Source organism: Podarcis muralis, chromosome 6, assembly GCF_964188315.1.
Source record: "Podarcis muralis chromosome 6, rPodMur119.hap1.1, whole genome shotgun sequence".
Taxonomy (NCBI): domain Eukaryota; kingdom Metazoa; phylum Chordata; class Lepidosauria; order Squamata; family Lacertidae; genus Podarcis; species Podarcis muralis.
This window is the reverse complement of record NC_135660.1, coordinates 12453658-12476381: the sequence shown is the minus strand read 5'-3', so window position 1 is coordinate 12476381 and position 22724 is coordinate 12453658. Positions and strand designations below refer to the sequence as shown.

The 22724-nt window shown below is 45.2% G+C and overlaps 1 pseudogene; it reads right to left on the bottom strand.

The window, feature by feature from the left end:
• Positions 1-20029: 20029 nt before the first annotated feature.
• On the bottom strand, positions 20030-20809 carry LOC114597996 (peptidyl-prolyl cis-trans isomerase A pseudogene; annotated as a pseudogene).
• Positions 20810-22724: the final 1915 nt, after the last annotated feature.

The following is a 22724-nucleotide window of genomic DNA, read 5'->3' as shown; positions in this document are numbered from 1 at the left end:
AACTTGGAAACAGATCTGTGCGCAGTGAGTTTTCCCAAGCTATTCAGTGAAATGCTATCAATTTGCATCAAGAACGGTAATAATTTTGGGGAGAAAACAGTTCCCTACAATTTATCACACTTGTTAATTGCTTGCGGGCTATTTTTCAAGCAAATATTCTTAAAGCAAATCTGAAATCCCCCAGTTCTCAAACCCACACATTTTCAGGAAACACAGTTGTGAAGTTGGAAGAGATGCAAGAACTTGATGTAGTTTGCTCAATAATGCAATATTCTTACAGAAGTTGGATCAAATTGTTTGGCAGGATATCTGCGCTGCAAAATTAAGAGTCGCCATATGTCAAATTTTGAACACAGTATTGTGTTTCAGATCTCGTTATAAACTTCCTGATCTATTACTTTCCCCCAGAATTCAATTATAACCTTAGGGGTGGGGGGGATTCATCAAGGTGGCTCCTGATTTCTCAATGAGAGCCATAGCCCCTGTTATGGGTGTGTGTGCATTCCATTGAGCAGGATGCATCAGATTACAGAATATTTAAAAACCTATCTGAAAACTCACTGGAGAGCAGTATGACTACCACCGCTTGAATTGTCTATAAACCAAAATATTTTGGAAGGGAATTACTGATTGTTCATAAATCAATGGGCAACTGATGCCCCAATGGGCAAACCTAGTACAGTGGTACCTCGGGTTACATATGGTTCAGGTTACATACACTTCAGGTTACAGACTCCACTAACCCAGAAATAGTGCTTCAGGTTAAGAACTTTGTTTCAGGTTGAGAACAGAAATCGTGCTCTGGCGGTGCGGCAGCAGCAGGAGGCCCCATTTGCTAAAGTGGTGCTTCAGGTTAAGAACAGTTTCAGGTTATGTACGGACCTCCAGAACGAATTAAGTACTTAACCTGAGGTACCACTGTATCAGAAACAACTTTATATGGCTCTGAACTGACAACATGTTAGATGGGGCCTCCTCAGAAGGGCCCCACTGATCCCACCCTAACCCTAACTGAAAATGGCTTCCTCAGTCACAGACAATAATGCCTAGGTCTGTGAAGCCATTCATCATTTTAATTTTATTGAAATGATCCAGAGTTTTGCTATATTAGATGGAAGAATCAATGAGGGAAGTGGCTCCCCCAAATCTTGCCACCATAAGTCCATGGCCCAGGGGTCAGGTGGATAGAAGGAAAAAACACCTCTCTTCATATGAACTTACCTGGACCCTGTGACCATCATCTCAGGCCCTTCTTGGTGTGCCTCCTCCACAAGAGGAACAGAGGGCGGCAATACGAGAACGGTGCCTTCTCTGCAGTGGCTCCCTGCTGGTGGAATGCTCTCCCCAGGGATGTTTGGCTGCCATCTTTATTGTACACCTTTAGACGCCAAGCGAAAATATTCCTCTTCAACCAGGCCTTGGGCTGATCGACATCTTGTACCCTTTTAAATGTGTTGTGGGAAGGGGGATTTTTGGTTCGTTTCATTCTTATTTGTCTTAGGTATTTTGTGTTTCTTATACTGTGATTTTATGTTGTGAACCATCCTGAGATCTAATTGCAGTAGCAGCAACAACAACAGAAACAACAAACCCCTAGAAGTGTATTTGGGCACCAGTCTGTAGATGCTGAGCTCTGGAATGTAATATTTCTCTTTTGGGGTTTGTATGTAGCATTCCCAACTGCACACATCCTTCACAATTGTGACGTTCCCACAGCTAGGTGTTTCCATCTTTATTTTGGAACCAAACCACCTATGATTATAAGGGTGTCCATTTGTATGAGAAAATACGCTTCCAGTCCCTAGGTAACTCCTAGGAAAATATAAGGCCTTCCTCCAAGAATTGGTTGGTTATTTTTATTAGAACCCCTCCAAACAGTGTTTTCTTTTTCTTGAAAAAGAGGTGCAAGAACTCCCAAAGTTGTTGAGGTAAGTTCTGGTGAGTTCTGGCTGAGCAAAAGCCTTGCCTCCAAAAATAAGCTAGTTCAAACCACTGTTTTACTGGCACATTTTATAACATTGGAATGAGAAAATATGGCTTATGAAATATCTATAATAAGGGACAGGAAATTATATTATAGCAATTGACTGGGATACAATCAAATCTTCTTCTTTTTTAACAATCCCATGTGGCTTTATGTATTTTTCTAGTCTATTTTAAGCCGTGTACCTGCTGTTAGGAGCAAGGCTTCTAATCAAAATGGGGCTCTGTTTTATTCAGACCTTGAAGACCAAATAGGTAGCGTTAATTGGCTTTATGTCTGACCTGCTTGAACAATTCACAATCAGCCATTCCTTTGAAACATTAGCATTATTTGACCAGGTGGGGAGCATGTCAGATTCCCAAAGGCATATAGTTTAAACAATTCCCATCATATATTTTCTAAAAAGCAAAAGTGGAGCGTGCTCATACCATTAAATTATGGGAGTATAAAGAATGCCTTGCTGGAACTTACAATATTTGTGGCCTTTTCCTGATACTGAATATGCTAATGTCCAATTGGGAGGGGACAAAGAAAAATGACCCAAAGCGACTTTTGTGTATAGTTCTACTCGCAAAGCTAAGCTGGTCAAAAGCACTGTCCTAAATCAAATGTATTCTGCTTTAGGCTCCTTGTTAAGGGTGAGAAACAAATTAACAAATGTGAGGGATTGGGCAGGAGTCCTGATGTTGTCCCACCAGGACATAATGTTGGCAGTGCAGAAATGGGCAAGAAACTAGGCATCTGAGTCGTACCAACCACTCTATAAATCAGATGTGGTGAAGCTGGATAGTATATCGGTTAGAATGTTGCATTGGGACCTGGGAGACCAGAATTCCCACTCAGCCTTGAAGCTCCTGAACATCACAGCGACCGATGCCAACAGACACCAGCACACTTAGGGATCCGCAGAGTGTTCACAGTTTGTGTGACAGACCTCAACATTTTGGCTAATCTACTATATTTACATAGTAGATATTTACATATTTACACACTGCAACATGGCTTCTTCTCTCTCTAGCATCAGACAGCAAAGAGAAAGAACAAAGGGCAATAGTCCCACTTCACGGAACACAGTAACACAAACATCCTGTCTCCGTCACCTCCCACTCTGTGGAGTCAAAACATACCGTCATGTGAGAGACAACAATCCCATGACTGCAATCACGGAGCAGGAATTCTAACACCTGCCCCAGTGGCACCTAATGAATTTCTTGGATGAATGGGGATTTCTACTCTGGTATCTCTGGGCAAAGTCCGCCATGCTAACCACTACCCCATGCTGGCTCTCCTAATGCAAAACAAGATGGCACAGATATAAAATTGAATCGACTCACAGCACATCCATCCTGATATGCTGCATAGTGCATGCTGGCTCTTGAGGAAAAGGGTTAGGGACACCAAGTGCTTTAACTGGAGTGATTGCACTTTCCCCAGCACTCAAAGAAGAAGAAGAAGCGAAAATCCATTTTAAAAGGTAAGCCATCAGAGGATAGGGCAAAGGAGAAGATAACAACATTTCATCATTAGTCTAATCAATGTAGCAATCTAGTTCCATGGGGCGAGCCTGATTACTAAGGTGATGAAAGAACGGTGGTGGTGTCCATGAAGCAATTGTCCCTGGACTGGGAATTATTTAATTATGTCCTATAGCTAATCAGTGTATGTGAGAGGGCTAAGCCATAAAGTGTTTTGTGTTGGGAGGGGCATTTTTCACTAAAGATATCTTGGGGTGAATTGCATTGCTCCTTGCATGTGCTTTTAGGGTGTGTGTGTGTGTGTGTGTGTTTTTTTTTAAAAAGAAATACTGTGAAGAGGGCTAAAAATATTCACTCATACAGAGTGAAGGCAAGAAGAGCGCCCTCACTCTGAGGTAGCTTTATGACATCATCACTTAGCTAAATGTGCCCCCTCTCCGTACTACTAGCTAGTGTAGCTTTTTAAAAAGAAAACTCTGGTACTGCGAGACTTAGGAAAGTTAAACAGGAAAAAGATTTTATTTTACAGCAAAACTGGTAAAACAAAAGATGTGTTCTTGAAAAGAAACAGTAAACATAAATATATCGTAAATTCAGTGTATGTCATAGGCTTCTAAACAAGATGGCCAATGTACAGTTTATATTCACTTCATTTCCTTAAGCTAATTGCAGAGGTGTTACAGCTTAGGTCTTCATACTTGGGTTTTGAAACAAGTTGGTACTTCCTGTCAGTTTTCCAACCGTCTATAAATCTCACTCCTGAGGCTCCTCTTTTAATATACCAGACCAGGGGACCACCACACCCCTCTTAACTGGTTTGGGATTCTTCTTCTCTCTCCAGAAGATCTTTCCCCTTCTTAATGAATTGAGATCAAATTAGAACATTCCCTCACAACTCTACTTCTCCTTTCTCAGATTCAGGTTCCAAGGTCTCACTTGGCTGTTACAGTATTGCAAAAGACACCACCCACTGTCTTTAAACTTAATCCACCAGCTCAGAGACTTCCTTCTCTGGCTGTAGGGTGAATTACATATAGCTAAGAAGTTATACTCTTATCCAGCTGAATGCCAGGAACCCCACTCTCCATTACTTCACCCCACCCATCTCATACTCCTGTTAGAATTCCTGCTCCATGATTGCAGTCATGGGATTTTTGTCTATCACATGATTGTGTATGTTTTGACTCCACAGAGTGGGAAGTGATGGAGACAGGATGTTTGTGTTACTGTGTTCTGTGAAGTGGGACTATTGTCCTTTGTTCTTTCTCTTTGCTGTCTGATGCTAGAGAGAGAGGGAGCCATGCTGCAATGCTCCGTGTGTGTTTATATGTAAATAAAGTAGATTAGCCAAAATGCTGAGTTGCTGAGGTCTGTCACGCAAGCTGCGAAGACTCTGCGGATCCCTAAGTATGCCAATCTCTGTTGGCATTGGCCGTTGTGATGTTCGGGCAGAAGAAAGCTTTTGAAGCTCCTGAACGATCGACCAGGAGGGAGGGAACATGCCAGTCGGGCATGTGTCTCTACCAGGGTCCTACTCAAGTGTAGGATGAGCTCCTGACAACTCCACCCCCCTCTGACTAGCTGTACCCACAGCCAATCAGAGTGAATCTCCAGCCCTGCACTCCAAGAGCTACACCAATCTGATGGAATTCTGTGTCACTGCATCATTCTGGGCTGCTTAGATAGGTTGTGTGATGGTGTCATCCCTGATTGGCTGGGACCATGTCATAATGGAGCAATGTGTTTCCATATCTTAAACAGCATCAAGAGCAAAACAGTGCCCTATGGCACCGCTCAGCACAACTACCAGGAGGTGGACACATAAACCCAGCCTCATAAGTAGAGGTATAACCACTGTAACACATAGCTAGCTACGTGTCCCAACGCCTGGAGACATAGTCCATATTGAAAACCAGCAATAGAACAAGCATTTGGAAATTCCTGTGCATGCCTCAGAGCATGCTAGGCCCACACCAAAGGCTTTTGTGGACCCCGGGATTAGCACTTAGATGCAAACACTCTCCACTCGAGTCAATTTCTTCCTGTCACCCAGTGAACATCAATAATATAATTTTCAGCATGATTACTAATTGATCTGCAAGCTGTGAATTTAATTCATTTGAACCAGGGATTCAAAATTTCAGATGATTAAAACAAAACAAAAAAAGACCAAAGCCAAAAGCGCTTTATGGAATGATTGATTATAAGCAGTAGCAGCTCTAACAACAGAGACGTTGGAATTAGCTGTCCTAATTCAGAGAGGGGGCTTTATTTGTTTTTGTTTATAAAAGCTGTGCTATTGCGTTTGAAGCTATTAAACGACATTTACACTCTGTTATTTATTTTTTAAAACAGCTTTTTGGGGTGCTTTGACCCACTAAGCAAGTATGTTACCCAGCAGGTGTTAAGGAAAAGCGAGACTAATCATTACCATTTTGACTGTTCAAGGAGCCATTTCAGAAAATGACCCCTTAAAAGGTAGAGAAACTTGAATAGGTAAGGGCTTTGCTCCATTAATGATTCCACCCCCCTTATTGCTTTTTTAGGTGGTGGGAGATTCTTACTAGAGATGGGCTTTGGCTTTTTAGCATGGTTACAGTATTTTTCACTCCATAAGACACACTTTTTTCCTCCTAAAAAGTAAGGGGAAATATCTGTGTGTCTTATGGAGCGAATGCGTGGTCCCTGGAGCCAAATTCACCATCAGATCACGTAGCATGTCCATGGCTATAGCCTGCACCAAAAAAACACACATCCACTGTTTTGTGGGGCTGCAATGGCGCAAAAACTTGGTTACAAAGCACAGATCCACATGGATTCTCAGGATTTTTGCATTGGGCTACCCCAAACTCACCGTCAAATCACATATCACATCTCTGGCCACAAAAATCATACAGCCACTGTTTCGTTCAGAATATTTATTTTCTTGTTTTCCTACTCTAAAAACTAGGTGCGTCTTATGGTCAGGTGCGAGGAGGCTGGTCTGTTAAGGCAAATTCACAGAAACACAGATTTGTAGAGTTGGGGGTCATCTAGTCTAACCCCCTGCAATGCAGGAATCTTTCACCCAGCATGGGATTTGAACCCACGACCTTGATATTAAGAGTTTCATGCTCTACCGACTGAGCTGTCCCTCAGGATGGATCAGTGCTCCACCCTCTGTCTGCCCTCAGCCAACCACCACTTGCTTGCCTTCTTCCAACCACTCAGGGGTTGCATTTGCCCGTCATTGGTTCTGGCTGCACCATGTTATTGGTCTCCTTGCCTTCTGCTCTACCAATGGGCAGCAGGTGCCACGGGTCAGTTTCTAAAAGGAGTGGTGATGGATAAGTCCCCTGCTCACCTGTCTCATTTTGGAAACCTCCTTCCCCCTTCCTTGACTTTGTCAGAGAACTTTCAGATCTTTCTGAACCTTTTCTGAGAAAGCTCAGTAAACACCAAGCTCAGGGCATATTTCCAACCTGCTCCAGTCCTCTGCTCTTCCTAGGAAATGCATTGAAGTGGAGATGGCGGCGGCAGCATAAGAATGCCAAATTATAAATCCATAGAACCCAGGCAGGAATGACCGCTCCCCATATTAAATGGGGGGCACCCTTTGCGTGGTCGCGCACAGCCCCCGGAACCCTGACCATTAGGTCAAGTCGTGACAGACTCTTGGGTTGCGGCGCTCATCTCACTTTATTGGCCGAGGGAGCCGGCGTAAAGCTTCCGGTCATGTGGCCAGCATGACTAAGCTGCTTCTGGCGAACCAGAGCAGCTCACAGAAACGGCGTTTACCTTCCCGTTGGAGCGGTTCCTATTTATCTATTTGCACTTTGACGTGCATTTGACCTGCTAGGTGGGCAGGAGCAGGGACCAAGCAACGGGAGCTCACCCCGTCGTGGGGATTCGAACCGCCAACCTTCTGATTGGCAAGTCCTAGGCTTTGTGGTTTAACCCACAGTGCCACCGCGTCCTGCCCTAGAACCCTATGTGGCACCATTAGCAGAGGCTTGGCTTCACCTTCCCCAGGTGGGATACCTGAAGGTCTCCGCCTACCTCAGCCAGTTGCCCTGGGGAGGCGTTGCCAAAGTTATCAGGCCAGGTAGGGGGAGGGACCACCCTGCCCATACAATACGGGGAGGATCTCACCTGGGAATTGTTAGTTGGCTCCAGAGCTTCTCCTGCCCCTCCCACTTAACTGAGTTAAGACTTCTTTATGACCCCGGGATTCCCCAGGTCCCGCGGGGCTGCAGCCAGCCCCACGAGGGTGTGAATGGGGCGTGAGCCCACAACCCCCCCCTCCGGATGTTGGGAGTGGCTTTCTCCACAAGTACGCGGGCACTGCTACATCAGGGTCGCTGTTGAAGGGCCAGAAAGGAATTCCCTGCACTGGCAGGTTTGCCTTTCCCATAGCAAAACGTCACAACTTTGGTGGTATCAGGCCTTGGGCAGAATCTTTTAGACTATCATCTCTAAATGGGGGGTGGGCATGTAGCGGTGACCCACACACCCCTTCTCTTTGAGGTGGTGATACCAGGGTTCCCCATTAAAGCAGTTGTTTTGAGGGGAGGCTTTGGCCATACGCCTATAGGTTGTCATTGCTCTCCCCTGTGGCAACGGCATAATGGGGGCGGGCTCTCTCTGCTTGAACATATGTTCTCCAGAGCCAGCCCATCCCCCCCACACTCTGGATAACCCTGATGTTACCCAGATCCCCGGAGGGGGACTGGGAAGGATAAATGCCCAATGCCTGAGCCAAGGTCTACCCACAGATGGGGGTGGGGGGCAAATTTGCTGACGATTCCCTAGAAAAAGCTCTCGGTCAAATGTTTCAAAAGTGGGGGGTGGGGGGAAATTGGACCCCAGGTTTGTAGAATACCTAAAGCAGTGTTACATTTAAAAGACACAGTACATGTTCCTTTTACAAAATATGTATCCTAGAAAAGGGAAGATCACAACTAGAAAAACAAACCAACGATTCACACAATTATACTCAATATAAAACAAATGCAAACTGTCTTAAAGCGGCCAGATAATGCAGGGATCCAGAAATTATTCCCACCTGTCAACATCATGTGTTGTAAAGAGCTTGAAAGCACCGAAGCAGAAACAGGCAACTTAAACAAAATATTACTAAAAACATCAACAACACATACATATAAAAATGTCACATGAATGCAAAGTTACTAATATGTATTCGTATGATACTGCTTTAATCAATCATCGTTTCCCCCAAAAGAATTATGTAGTTTATTAAGGGTGCTGAGAGTTGTTAATAGAATGTCTGAAAAGTTTGAATTACTACATTTCATTATGTGACAGATTTCTGGGGCAGAAGGCAGAGAAGCCAACAGTTAGGTGGAGTCAGAGACAATGAGAGGCAGAGCCAACTACAGTGGTACCTCTGGTTGCAAATGGGATCCGTTCTGGAGGCCCATTTGCAACATGAAAAGCCCCCAACCTGAAGCGCTGTATCTGTGAAGGTGTGCGGCACGATTTGGTGCTTGTGCGCATGCTCGAAGCTCAATTTAGCGAAATTTCAAAATTTCACACAAGCGATGAAACCCAGAAGTAACCCTTTCCGGTACTTCTGGGTCACCGTGGGACGCAACCTGAAAAAACATAACATGAAGCGAACGTACCATGAGGTATGACTGTAATTCTATTTTTGTCCCCATACTCCACCCTGCTGAGATCTACAAGAGCAACACTGAGACTTAAGGTGCAAGAAGTAAACGGACAAAGCCCCCCTCTAGACTGGGTGGAATTTAGAAGGGAGGTGGGCTTTGGAAGAATCAAGTCTGAGGTTGGTGGGTCTATGGACAAAACTTTGCTGGCTATAGCCCCCCACGAGTTTATCATGTCTATGTAGAATAAGCCAAAGAAACATTTTTTCCTCCAGTGGAATCTGCACGCGTAGGTTAGGGCCGACAAATTCACTGGGACATCCTTCCGAGTAAATATGCATAGGATCCGGCCTCATATCAATTGCCTAGGTTTTTCAGACATGCAACTGTATGCGTCTGTGTGATATAGCGGTTGCCATGGTAGGTACAGATTTTTCTATTAACCAGGAGGGTGAATAGACTCGTAAAACTCATGCAACTGTTTAGCAAATGAATTTCAAATGAGAAATGTCTCGATTTGACCCTGATAAATAGAAATCTAATATTTTCATAAAAGTGCCATAAAATCTCCTCCTGGAATATAGATCAACAATCCTTTTTATTAAAAAAAAAGTGTTGACGCCTGTCCAAATCTAAGAAAATGTATGATTTCTGGTATTCCCTTCATCTGAGGAGACAATCTGGGGGAATGTATCACACTGCTAAAAATATGGATAAGGAGGCAGAAGACTACAGCAATACCATTCGTAATTACGCAGGCGAGGCTGTTCAGGTTATAACATCCTCATTAGATTTAGACCTCTGACATCAGGCAGAATGTCTGAAAAGTTTAAATTACTACATTTTATTATGTGACAGATTTACATGCCGAGTTTTTAATAGCCGGCTTTCGCTGCTGCCCTGCACCATTTGCTCTAGAGTCATTTGAGCTCTCCAAGGAGTGCCTACTTTATATGCATCCCAACAGTCTCATGCGTCCATCCCATTGGTTGCTGTGAGATGGAAATGTTTGTCTCTCTGCATGGCCAGAGGGGTTACTGGGAACTGGAGGTTCTTAGGCAGAGCACAATGAGCACTCACACTTTACATGGTGGGGGCCCTTTGCGGGATCACGTGAGGTGCTACAGTTCCCAGGGAACTTACTGCCAAACAGGGACTGGCCTGCCTCTCAGTGTTATTATTATGGAGATTCACGCTGAGCCTCAATAATCAACTTTCATTGCTGGGAGGTGGGGCCAGTCCCATTTATATATAGAGGGTGGAGCTGACAGTAGCCAGGCAGTTGGCTCTGGAGATTCACCCACCCTCCCCTCCCTTAGTTTAATGTTTTCTTGTGCAAGTTAACTTTTTCTTCCTGTTTAGCGGGCACTGCTACGGTCTTTGACTGGTTGCTGTTGAAGGACCAGGAAGAATTTTTTTTATGTATGTGTTGCTGTTTTTTGTAATACAGTGGTACCTCGGGATGTGAACAGGATCCGTTCCGGAGCCCCGTTCGTATTCCGAACAGAACGTAAGATGCGACAGCGCATCTGTGCCTGCGCGGGTCACGTTTCGCCGCTTCCGCGCATGCGTGTGATGTCATTTTGACTGTCTGCGCATGTGTGAGCAGCGAAACCCGGAAGTAACGAGCTCCGTTACTTCCGGGTCGCTGCGGAATGCAACCCGAAAGCGCTCAACCTGAAGCGTATTTATCCTGAGGTATGGCTGTATTTTGTTTAAGTTGCCTGTTTCTGCTTCAGTGCTTTCAAGCTCTTTACAACACATGATATTGATAGGTGGGAATAATTTCTGGATCCCTGCATTATCTGGCAATTGTCAGTCAGGAGTCAGGAGTCAGCTTCGCCTGCTAAACAGCAGCCTGAAGGGGGAGAGGGCAGAATGACTCCACCTGCAGCTGATCAGCCTTCTCAGAGGAGAAGGCCCTGATGAGAACTCGTTGGCACAAAAGAGAACCAGTTGGCTCTGCGTACCCTCCAACATTTCTCCGATGAAAATGGGGACTTCTCATTCCATAATGATAATTTTGCTATTAATACCCCACACATCTTACTGGGTTTCCCAGCCATTCTGGGCAGCTTCCAACATATATAAAAACATTCAAAAAAATTTAAAAAACCCTCTTCCCTATACAGGATTGCCTTCAGACAGCTGGCGGGTTGGATAACTCCATACCCTCCAACATTTCTCCCATGAAAATAAGGATGTCCTAAGGAAAAGCAGGACATACCGGAATCAAATCAGAAACTGGGACAGCTTCTCCATATCAGAGACGTCCCTGGAAAATAGGGACACTTGGAGGGTCTGGCTCTAGCCTTCTTAAACAGAGGTCTCATTAGGGTGAATAGTAGCAGCAGATCCTGATGTAGATTTTTGCTCACCCCTTCTTCAGGATTAACTGTAAAGGTGAAAAAATGGTAAATGACCCCCTGGATGGTTAAGCCCAGTCAAAGGCGACTGTGGGGTTGTGGTACTCACCTTACTTTCGGGCCAAGGGAGCCAGTGTTTATCCACAGTGTTTGTTCTGGGTCATGTGGCCTGCATGACTGAACTGCTTCTGGTGCAACGGGACACCATGACAGAAGCCAGAGTGCACGGAAATGCCGTTTACCTTCCCACCATAGCGGCACCTATTTATCCACTTCAACTGGCATGCTTTTGAACTGCTGGGTTGGCGGGAGCTGGGCCGGAGCGGCAGCAGCTCACCCTGTCGTGGGGATTCAAACCGCCTATGTGGTTTAGTGGTTAAGAGCGGTAGACTAGTAATCTGGTGAACTGGGTCCGCGTCTCCGCTCCTCCACATGCAGCTGCTGGGTGACCTTGGGCTAGTCACACTTCTTTGAAGTCTCTCAGCCTCACTCACCTCACAGAGTGTTTGTTGTGGGAGAGGAAGGGAAAGGAGAATGTTAGCCGCTTTGAGATTCCTTCGAGTAGTGATAAAGTGGGATATCAAATCCAAACTCCTCTTCACTGCTAGGGAAGAATACGCCATTTTGTGGTTTGCCTCAGGTACCAAAATGTCTTGGACTGGCTTTACCAGGATGCTAAAACATGCAACCACAGTGACTGTTGTAACTAGTTTATATTATCATCAACAATATTATTTTTATAGAAGGAATAATCAGGAAACTTCCTGGTTGGACATTCGAAATGCTTATTGCTTAGCATGTTTCTTGAATGTTAGATTTTTTTGTCTGTGTTGAATGCATTCAGGTACCCTGCGTTTTATGGATTGCAAGATAATTGTACACAGCGCTAATAAACCTTGCATTGAATTGAAGCTTCTCTATTTCATTTCCCCCAACAGGCCTTAATTGTAATGGGTGTGCCTTTCTTCAGGGTGAAATAGTAATCTTATAAATGAAGGTTACGTTGGCAAATTGGTTACAACAGGTGCTAGAAATCTCCATCTTTCCATCTTAATCAGTTAGCCATCTCCTGTGCTGTAGACAGTTGCTTTGGGGAAATTAACAATATTGCTTTCTACAAGCCAAGGCATATTCCTCTGTCATTCATTCACTTATTTCTGGGTTAGCACAAAATTAAAAGTGTATTTTACAGGGGGAACTCAATTACCAAAGCCCCGGCAGGAAAAAGTAGTAGTAAATAAACTAAATATGAAGCAAGTGTAAAGTGATGCTTCAAAAAAATAAAATAAAATAACTGCAGAGCAAATATACTGTGATTTTTAAACCCCTCACCCCCAGATTACGTGGGGGAAAGCTCTTCACTGTTCTCCATCCCCAAATGAGGACCAGATAGCATAACATCACATTTTGGTTAAAATCTGCACATTGTGATGTATATGGATGGGAATGTGCCTGAGGCCTCATCAAAGGCTCAGGTTGTTAATCATGTCGGAGGGCGATTCCGGAAGATGAGCTTTATCAGCTCGGTCGTAATGGAGATGCTGCCACAATGATCCCTTCGGCGCCCCACCCCCCCATTCCCCAGACTTGTCAACCTTTTCCCAAGCCTCTGCGGGGGTCACCCTCCTCCTGCGGGGGCTTGGGAAGGAAGCTGCACGCCTGCCAGCCGTATAGTTGGTGGGGCGCAGCTTCCATCCTAAGCTTCTGCGGGGATCGCTCTCCTCCAGCGGAGGCTTGGGAGACAAGCTGCATGCCCACCAACCATATGGTTGGCGGGGTGCAGCTGGCGGGCATGCAAGAAGGAAAGGGGAGGCCGCCGGCAAAGCCACGCAACTCCCCCACTTGCTGGGGTGCCCCAGAGAGGCCAGCGCCCTGGCGCAAAGCACCAGTAAACCCCGTGGGAAAGATGGCTCTGCAGACCAGTGTAAACAGTCTACACTGATTCTCAGACCGATCAGGGAATGCCAGAGGTAGAACCTGGGCTTTGCAGCATGAGAGCTCCCTTCTCTGCCTAAAGTTGTGATCTGCCACCTCGCTCCAGAGACCTTTACATTCCTGGTTTTAACAAGAGGCTCAGCCGCTGTAGGTTCTCCCATCCACAACCCCTTCTAGCATCCTCCTTGCTCCCTGCTGGGTGAATGACACGGCTGTAGTCCTGCTAACCGAAGCAGGTAAGAGAGAAAAACAGAAGAAAGTGCTGGAGGAGAACATGTGGCAGGTAAGCCTCGCTGGCTGCCAAATCTCCTCTTTCGTCAGACAGCTTAAACGTTGGGACTTGATAGTGATGCTCGAAAAACTTATCGCCTTTCCAAATTTGAATCTAAATTGGCCTACGCTTTCCAGATGTATGCACAGATCAGAACTTCCGCTGTTCACCACCTTTAACACTTCATGAATGTTGCAGTGCAGTTCTCAGCTGAAAAAGAAAAAAAGAGGAAAGATAATAGTACGTGGTGCATATTTTGAGAGAAAATAGGTCTAAAGGTCTTCTTTAAAATGCATATTTAGATTCACAGAATCATGTGAAAATAGGACAGTGGCATGAGCCAGAAATGGACAGATTTCTCTATCCCTACAACCTATCTAGCCCCAAACCTATTTAGCTTTTGTATGGCTTAAGAGCTTGGCCCCGATATTTTAAAGACCAGCCTTGCACCTGTGTAGGCCTTGTGTCCTACACAATGGCAACCGTGCCCTAAACAGTCATCTGTTACTGTCGCCCAACTCCTGTGCTTCCCTCCCCCACCCCAAAGAGCTGGGGTCTGAGAAATCTTGAGAGCCATCTGTACACAGCAGTAAACATAAATCAATCCGGATCTCAGCTAGCTACTTAACTTGTTTGAGTACGCCATCCACGCACCACCTTTCCTGGAACTGTCAGCGGAACAGATGGATGAAGCCGCCCCGTCTGCCAGCTTGGAGACTGTCCCATGCAGGAACAAGGCAGGTAACGCACTTTGATTTGCCTCGCCGATACAGAGCACTTTAGAAAGGATTTACAAATGTTAAGACAAAGTTTATCTGACTTAACACCTCGAACCTCAGGCGCTGGTGATCACAAGACAGTCTGCAAGAGGAATGAATGCCACTTGCTTTAATGGGAGAACGTTCTCCTCTCTTATGCAGCTTCTTGGGGATAAACAGATGTCCTTTAAAACTACCACAGCTGGTCACCTAACTTTTTTTATGTCATAGGCACCATGCATCTAAGCTGCCCTCCACCATTCATTCATTCATTCATTCATTCGTTTGCTTGCTTATTTATTTATTTGGGAATTCTGGCCACAAGAATTCTGCAGGCTTGGTATTTGCCTCACGTACTCTGACAACTCCTGCAGAGAGGCCATACATAATGGCTGTTCCCAGGCTATAGCAGATTATAAAATTAAGGAGTCACAAAGGAAAATGTGGAAATGCCATTAAAAATAAGCTAGATGTTATTGACTGGGATAGTGATTCCAGCAAACCACGGATCATGCAGCATAGAGGAGAGGAACCTTGGGGGGGGGGGCAAGGGATGCCTTGCCCCAATAGAAGATTTTTGGGGACTGCACTCTACTAGTCATGGGTAAGATCACCATTAACACACAAGCATATTCACATGAACACACAGAGAGAGTCACCTGCAACCACACACACACCAGTTTCCTTTTATTTACACCTATTTAAATTTGCATAATAAACCCATTCATCATCCTATCATTATCTTACACAGACTTCCCAACTTATCTTTCATTGGCATTCTATTTCATATTCTTTGGTTTGCTACATCTCCTTATGCTTTTCATATATTTTTTTCATTCTTTCTGATCCAACACCATTTCCCCAAGGAAGCAGGCATTTTTTTAACCAAGTAACTCTGTTCAGTTTTCACTCTCAACTTCTCTCTCTCTCACTCACTCCCCCTCCCCAATATGTGTGTGTGTTTTAAAGTTCTTCTGATTGTGGAAAAGCAGAAAATACCTCAACAGCTGAACAGCCCTGCTGAAATTCCTAAATGCAAACTGCATCCCTAAAATTGTACCTATGCAGTTGCAAAATTCATGGACACGCTTTGCATATTTGCAAGAAACACAAATCCACCTCTCCGTGGTAACATGCCCCTTTTTTGTTTTCATAATAATTCATTTTGGTAGAGTTGCTTTTTTTAATGGATCTTCTCTGTAGGTACCCGTATAAATATAGGCACCATCATCATTGTCATTATTTTGTACCTGCTTGGCATGCTGCCCTATATGGCGGAACTGCTCTCACCACTCTAAATCCAGGGCTGGTGGATGGGGACTCTGAGGGCAAGATAAAATCCAGCTGTTGGCTATATCTGACCTGCAGGTTGAGAATTGCCCACCCCTAACATAGTGAATTATGGTGCTGGAGGAGACTCTTGAGAGTCCCATGGACTGCAAGAAGATCAAACCTATCCATTCTTAAGGAAATCAGCCCTGAGTGCTCACTGGAAGGACAGATCCTGAAGCTGAGGCTCCAATACTTTGGCCACCTCATGAGAAGAGAAGACTCCCTGGAAAAGACCCTGATGTTGGGAAAGATTGAGGGCACAAGGAGAAGGGGGCGACAGAGGATGAGATGGTTGGGCAGTGTTCTCGAAGCTACCAACATGAGTTTGACCAAACTGCGGGAGGCAGTGGAAGACAGGATGCCTGGCATGCTCTGGTCCATGAGGTCCCGAAGAGTCGGACGCGACTAAACAACTAAACAACAACAACGTGAGTGTGATCATATCAGGGTGCTACAGAGTCAATCAGATTCGGCTGAATTATGATGCCATTGAAGGTAAATGATCTCAACTGAGAGTGAGGCCGATGTTTCCTGCACTGTATTTCATTTCTTCTGAATGGGTAGGGCCATTGGCTTACTTTGGACATTATGTGCACCCCCCCTCCTGAAAAATAATAATCACAGCGTCGTGTACATAAAATAAACAGTTCTCAACTTTCCAAGGAAACATTTAATTAATGCTGGAGGCAAATGGCTTTTGCTAATTGAAAAAGAACCAAGCATAACATGTGTCTGCTTAAATAATTATATTTATGAGAAAGGAGAGGGAAGCAGAGGTGCTGTTGGGCAGTCAGTAATAAAAAGGACAATGTCACGGTGGACCCCGATTCGTTCTGTCACAGGGAATAATTTGTTTTGCAATAAAGATCTATGTGGGCTTTGTGATATGTCACATTATGTTGAATGTGTGTCTCAGTCCTTGAGGTCTGACACAGAGGGCTGCAACTCTTTTTAAATGCAGTCTCGCAAGTTTACTACTTATTTTTCTATTAGAATGACATCATCATCAGCCTCTTTATACACACGCCAGGCACTCCTGTCTTCCACTGCCTCCCGCAGTTTGGTCAAACTCATGCTGGTAGCTTCGAGAACATTGTCCAACCATCTTGTCCTCTGTCGTCCCCTTCTCCTTGTGCCCTCCATCTTTCCCCTGACCATTAGGTCCAGTCGTGACCGACTCTGGGATTGTGGCACTCATCTTGCTTTATTGGCCGAGGGAGCCGGCGTACAGCTTCCGGGTCATGTGGCCAGCATGACTAAGCAGCTTCTGGCGAACCAGAGCAGCACATGGAAACGCCGTTTACCTTCCCACCGGAGCGGTACCTATTTATGTACTTGCACTTTCATGTGCTTTCGAACTGCTAGGTTGAGAGGAGCAGGGACCAAGCAACGGGCGCTCACCCCGTTGTGGGGATTCGAACCGCCGACCTTCTGATCGGCAAGTGCTAGGCTCTGTGGTAACACCAACAATTGGGAAACATTTGCCTGCAAGCACTGCAGTTGGAAAACAGGCTTTACCAAAAGTGTCATGGGCTTTGAAGACACCCGAACTCAGGACACAAGGGAGAAATGTGCCAAGAGGAAGGCACGCTTGGCAAATCCACACTGTGATCACCTCCCGCCCGGAAACCAATGTCCCCACTGTGGAAAGATGTGTGGATCCAGAATTGGCCTCCACAGTCACTTACGGACCCACTGTTAAAACTGTGTTTATGGAAGACAATCTTACTTGGCTACGAGTGATCGCAAAGAAGCAGAGGCAGATGGAGCAAAAATGTTTATGGAGCTGATGGAACATACATACATGTATACATAATTTTATTTGCACGCCACTTTTCTATAGTTAAAACGATGCTCAAGGCAGCTTACAACTTTAAAAAGCATGACTACAACATAACCAAAGTAGTCATAAAAAATAAGTCAATTGTCAAAAAACACATAGCCAAATTGCACAATTTCCACAAAAATCATAACAGGATCTGAAATTAAGATACAAAAAAATGGATAACAATAACAGCAGCACCTCCCAAAAAAACCTGTAAGCCAGGCATAGGCAAATTTGGCCCTCCAAGTGTTTTTGGGACTACAACTCCCATCATTCCTGACCACTGGTCCTGTTAGCTAGGGATGATGGGAGTTGTAGTCCCAAAACATCTGGAAGGCCGTGTTTGCCTATGCCTGCCCTAAGCAATAGGGGAGCAGGTCTTCTGGGACTTGCATACATAGCAATCTGCCTTGCTTCAAGTTAGACCATTAATCCATGCCTCTTAGTACTGTCGACTCTGGCTAGCAATGGTTCTCCAAGTTTAGATCATGGATCTCTCCCAAGCCTTAGACAAATTCATGGAGGAGGCAGCTTTCACTGGTTACGAGCCACAATAGCTTTGCTCTGCCTTCACAGTTGGAGGCACCGATCCTCCAGAATGCCAGTTGCTAGAAAGCAAAGTGCCAAGTGCCCCGGGGGGAAATGTGACATCCTGTTTTTTCACGTGAGATACTCTTGCACTGCACTCTCACCCCCCCAAAAAAGATGCTTTTTTCAGGGTGAGAGTTAGGTACGGGTCACGTGACTCAGCCGGGAACACATCCTGTAAAATGTGTGTCCCAGTTTTGATCTTGAAAAAGTTGGATGGTGTTTTCCTAGCCCAAAAATGGAAAATGAGCAAGGTCCCAACCAAAGAAGAATGGCAACTTAAACCATGGGTAGGCAAACTAAGGCCTGGGGACTGGATCCGGCCCAATCACCTTCTAATTCTGGCCCGCGGACGGTCAGTGTGTTTTTACATGAGTAGAATGTATCCCTTTATTTAAAATGTATCTCTGGGTTATTTGTGGGGCATAGGAATTTGTTCATCCCCCCCCCCCAAAAAAAAAATAGTCCAGCCCCCCACAAGGTCTGAGGGACAGTGGACCGGCCCCCTGCTGAAAAACTTTGCTGACCCCTGATGACATACACCTTGCAGATTTAACATATAGAATAAGAGAACAAGAAGAACACACATTTAAAGAAGATTGGGAAATGTTTATTGAATACATAGGTGAAAATTGTGTACATCTGAAAACGCTGGTAACTTTAAGATAAATTCAACAGTGCAAATAAGTTTTGATGAATGTAATACTGGAAAACTGAATAGTTTGGGTTATGTAAAATATGCAGGGATGTTTGATATACAAATTGAACTATTGAAGGGAAGTCGTCGAATTAAGATTGTTTAAAAGAATATTTAAAAATGTAAATTAGAAAATTAATACAAATTATTATAAAAAAAGAAAAAGTTGGATGGTATGCGCCATGGGAGAGCCCTCTTGTGCTCCCTGGTTTTCCGCAACCATCTCATTGGCCACTATGAGAACAGGATTCTGGAACTAGATAGGGCATTGGCCTGATCCTGCACGCTACTCTTCTGTAAGGATTGAACCTGAGACCTTCTGCAAGCAAAGAAGCTTCCTATTAGCGAAGAAAGTTCTGTTGCTCACACTCCAGCCTTTTCTTTATTATTTTGCTCAGCGCCTTTTCTAAAGGACAAAAGGAAGTGTCCATCTCTCCCCCCCCCCCCACACACACACACTGTGGATGACAAAGAGACAGTGGTATGTTTAACGCTGAGCGCAGGCCTTTGCCAATCTCTGAAATGTCAGTGCCTGGGCAGCCTGCTGGGCTCTGCGCGGAGTCATGGTGCCAAGTCTGCTAATAAAAAAGAATAAAGGTTAATGAAGGCATTGGGTTATTTATTAGCTGGAATAAAATCGCCTGCTTTTTATCTGTATTGTTTGTTCAAGGCAGAAGGTCTCGCCTTTGATTTTTAACACTATTTTATCCTTCTGTAGCATTTGGGGCTCTGTTACTAGCTAAGACTTAATGTTCTTTCATATATATATATATATATATATATATATATATATATATATATATATATCCCCCTTCCCCACAAGATTGTGGTGGGTCACCTTGAGAGATGAGACTTCACAAGCCACAATGACTCTAGCAGAGAGAAGAAGGAGGTGGGTTGTTTTTTTGGCTCAGGCTACCTGCCAGTATATTGGGAAAGGCAGCCAGGCTGACTGGCCCAGGACTGGTTCTCACATTCCGCTTTCTTCAAAACATGAGCATCTTGGCAGTCAGAGCACAGCAGCACGGTATGGAAGTTGTGAAAAGTACAAATAGAGGTTGTATGAAAGTACAAATAGAGGTTGTGATGGCATATTTGTGCTGCAGAGCCTCACCCATGCTCTCTTTCATACACTTTGAAGTGTGTGTCTGTGTGGTGTGTGTGTGTGGCTTTTTCTTTTTTGTGTGTGTGTGGTTTAACTCGTTTTATTTCACTTTGCAAACAAAGTTGTCTTCAGTCCAGCTGGACTTGTGAGGGAGCAGAAATTGAAACCCAATAGAAAAGCAGCAGTAAGTCAGGAGCACAAGGATTACAGGGGACTAACCCCAGCTACAGAAGGAATGGTTGATTGTTAAGACAAAGGAATTTTATGACAGCTGCCCACAGTCAGAGATGGTGATCTTCTTGCTTGTCTTGCCGTTCCTTGACCCAAAGCGCTCCATTGCTTCCACAATATTCATTCCATCTTTGACTTTGCCAAAGACCACATGTTTCCCATCCAACCAGTCAGTTTTGGCAGTGCAGATGAAGAACTGAGACCCATTTGTATTGGGACCAGCATTTGCCATAGACAAGATGCCAGCACCTGTGTGCTTGAGGACGAAGTTCTCATCAGCAAACTTCTCACCGTAAATTGATTTACCACCTGTTCCATTATGACGAGTAAAGTCACCACCCTGGCACATGAACCCAGGAATGATTCTGTGGAAGCAGGAACCCTTGTAACCAAAACCTTTCTCCCCAGTGCTCAAGGCACGGAAATTCTCTGCTGTCTTTGGAACCTTGTCTGCAAATAGCTCGAAGGTGACGCGGCCCAAGGGCTCGCCGTCGGCGCAGACGTCGAAAAACACGACCGGGTTGGCCATGATGGCGGGAATGAGTCGAATAAAGGAAGGGGGTAGCTTAAAAAAAAAAAAAGGAAAAAAACCGACGGCGGCGGTAACAGGCAGCACCAGCATCAAGCCCTCTCCACACAGTAAGGAGCGCGGCACAGCAGCTGTGTGTGTGGCTTTTTCAGTCTGTGGACAACCTTCTGCAAGCCATGTGTCATGGGAGGCAAAAATAGGCATGGTGGCTGCAGCAATGGGCATTACTTTTATCATTGTCCAGTAGGCTATATTCCTTGCCAAAGTGAGAAGTTTCTGTGTGCACACTCCTACCTCCTTAGTCCCACCCAGCTAAGCAAGATGCAATATCATGTTTCCAGGACAAATCCCAGCAAGGTAAAAGCTCTTGAGCAGAATGTGCAGCAGGGTCAGTGAGGGGCGTGGCTTGAAGAGGCAGGTGTAATGGGGTGTGTGTCCTGAGGTCCAGAGAGGAAGGCATAGAGCATGGGTAGGCAAACTAAGGCCCAGGGGCCAGATCCTGCCCAATCGCCTTCTCAATCTGGCCCATGGACGGTCCGAGAATCAGCATGTTTTTACATGAGTAGAATGTGTCCTTTTATTTAAAACGCATCTCTGGGTTATTTGTGGGCCCGGCCTGGTATTTTTACATGAGTAGAATGTGTGCTTTTATTTAAAATGCATCTCTGAGCTATTTGTGGGGCATAGTAATTCGTTCATTCCCCCCCCCAAAAAAATATATACGGCCCCCCACAAGGTCTGAGGGACAGTGGACAGGCCCCCTGCTGAAAAAGTTTGCTGACCCCTGGCATAGAGGGTTGTGTTTGGCCTGAGGTTTCCCCGCCACAACCTGGCAGTGTTTTGGTCCTCATGAAGTGTTTTGACCCTTTCCCAGTATAACTTTGCTCAGGAAAGGCTGTGGTCCAGCACCAAAGATAGCTCTGTGCTCAGATAGTGTTGTTGTTGTTGTTGTTGTTGTTGTTATTGTTATTTATATAACAACATATTTAAAATATAAGATACTTCAGATTATAATGTTATTTCACTTCAGTTCTATCTCAGTTGTTGCACAGCTGTTGCCGCTTAGTACTTCCTGCCAGTTACACACCCCTTAGACAACCTTACTCCTGAGGTACTCCAAGTAACAGACCCAAGGGATCTCCACACCCCTCTTAACTGTTTTGGGAGTCTCCTCTTTCTGTAAAAGAATCTCTCCCCTCCTGACTGGAATGAGTCCTAAGTAGACTGTATTCTTACAGCTTCTACTTCACCTGGCTCAGCCTTAGCTTCCCAGTTAATTCCTGGCCTAATTACTCTTACAGGACACCACACACTGTCCTTCACACTAAACTCAGAGACTCCTTTCTGTAGCTTTTGATATATTCCTCAGAGTGGATGTTTCTACCCAGAACCAAGTCTCTCTCTTCTCACTCCCTATCCCCTAACCTATTCTCCCAACCTAAAAAACTGTCTCTCCAAATCCTCTCCTTTTCAACCCCCTCTCCTGGCCAATTGGAGGCTGCCATTCACTGACCGTTTGCTGGCAGGGAAAAACACTTGGGGACCCAACCTGCCCAGCAAAACAAACTTTTCTGTCACAGCTTGCTCCTTTCCCAGGGAAAACCTGCTCTCTCTAAATTGGAACAAACAGCAATCCACGGAAAACCTGATCGCTGTTTGCTCCGAATAAGTGCTAAAGAACAGCTTTCCCTGGAAGGAGTGTGGATAAACCCAAAGAGTAACAGGAAAAGTCGAATTACCATATTTTTTGCCCTATAGGATGCACTTTCCCCCCTCCAAAAATGAAGGGAAATGTGTGTGCGTCCTATGGGGCGAATATAGGCTTCAGGAGAGCCCCACCGCCAGCCCCACAAGCTCGGGGGACAGCGGGGAGGCAGAACGCCGCCATCCCGCTGTCCCCCAACTTTGTTAGAAGGCTGGCGGGGGGGAGAAGCCTGCTCCTCCCCGTCGCCAGCCCCGCAAACTCAGGGGACAGCGGGAGAGGTGCAGCGCGCCATCCCGCTGTCTCCCGACCTGGTT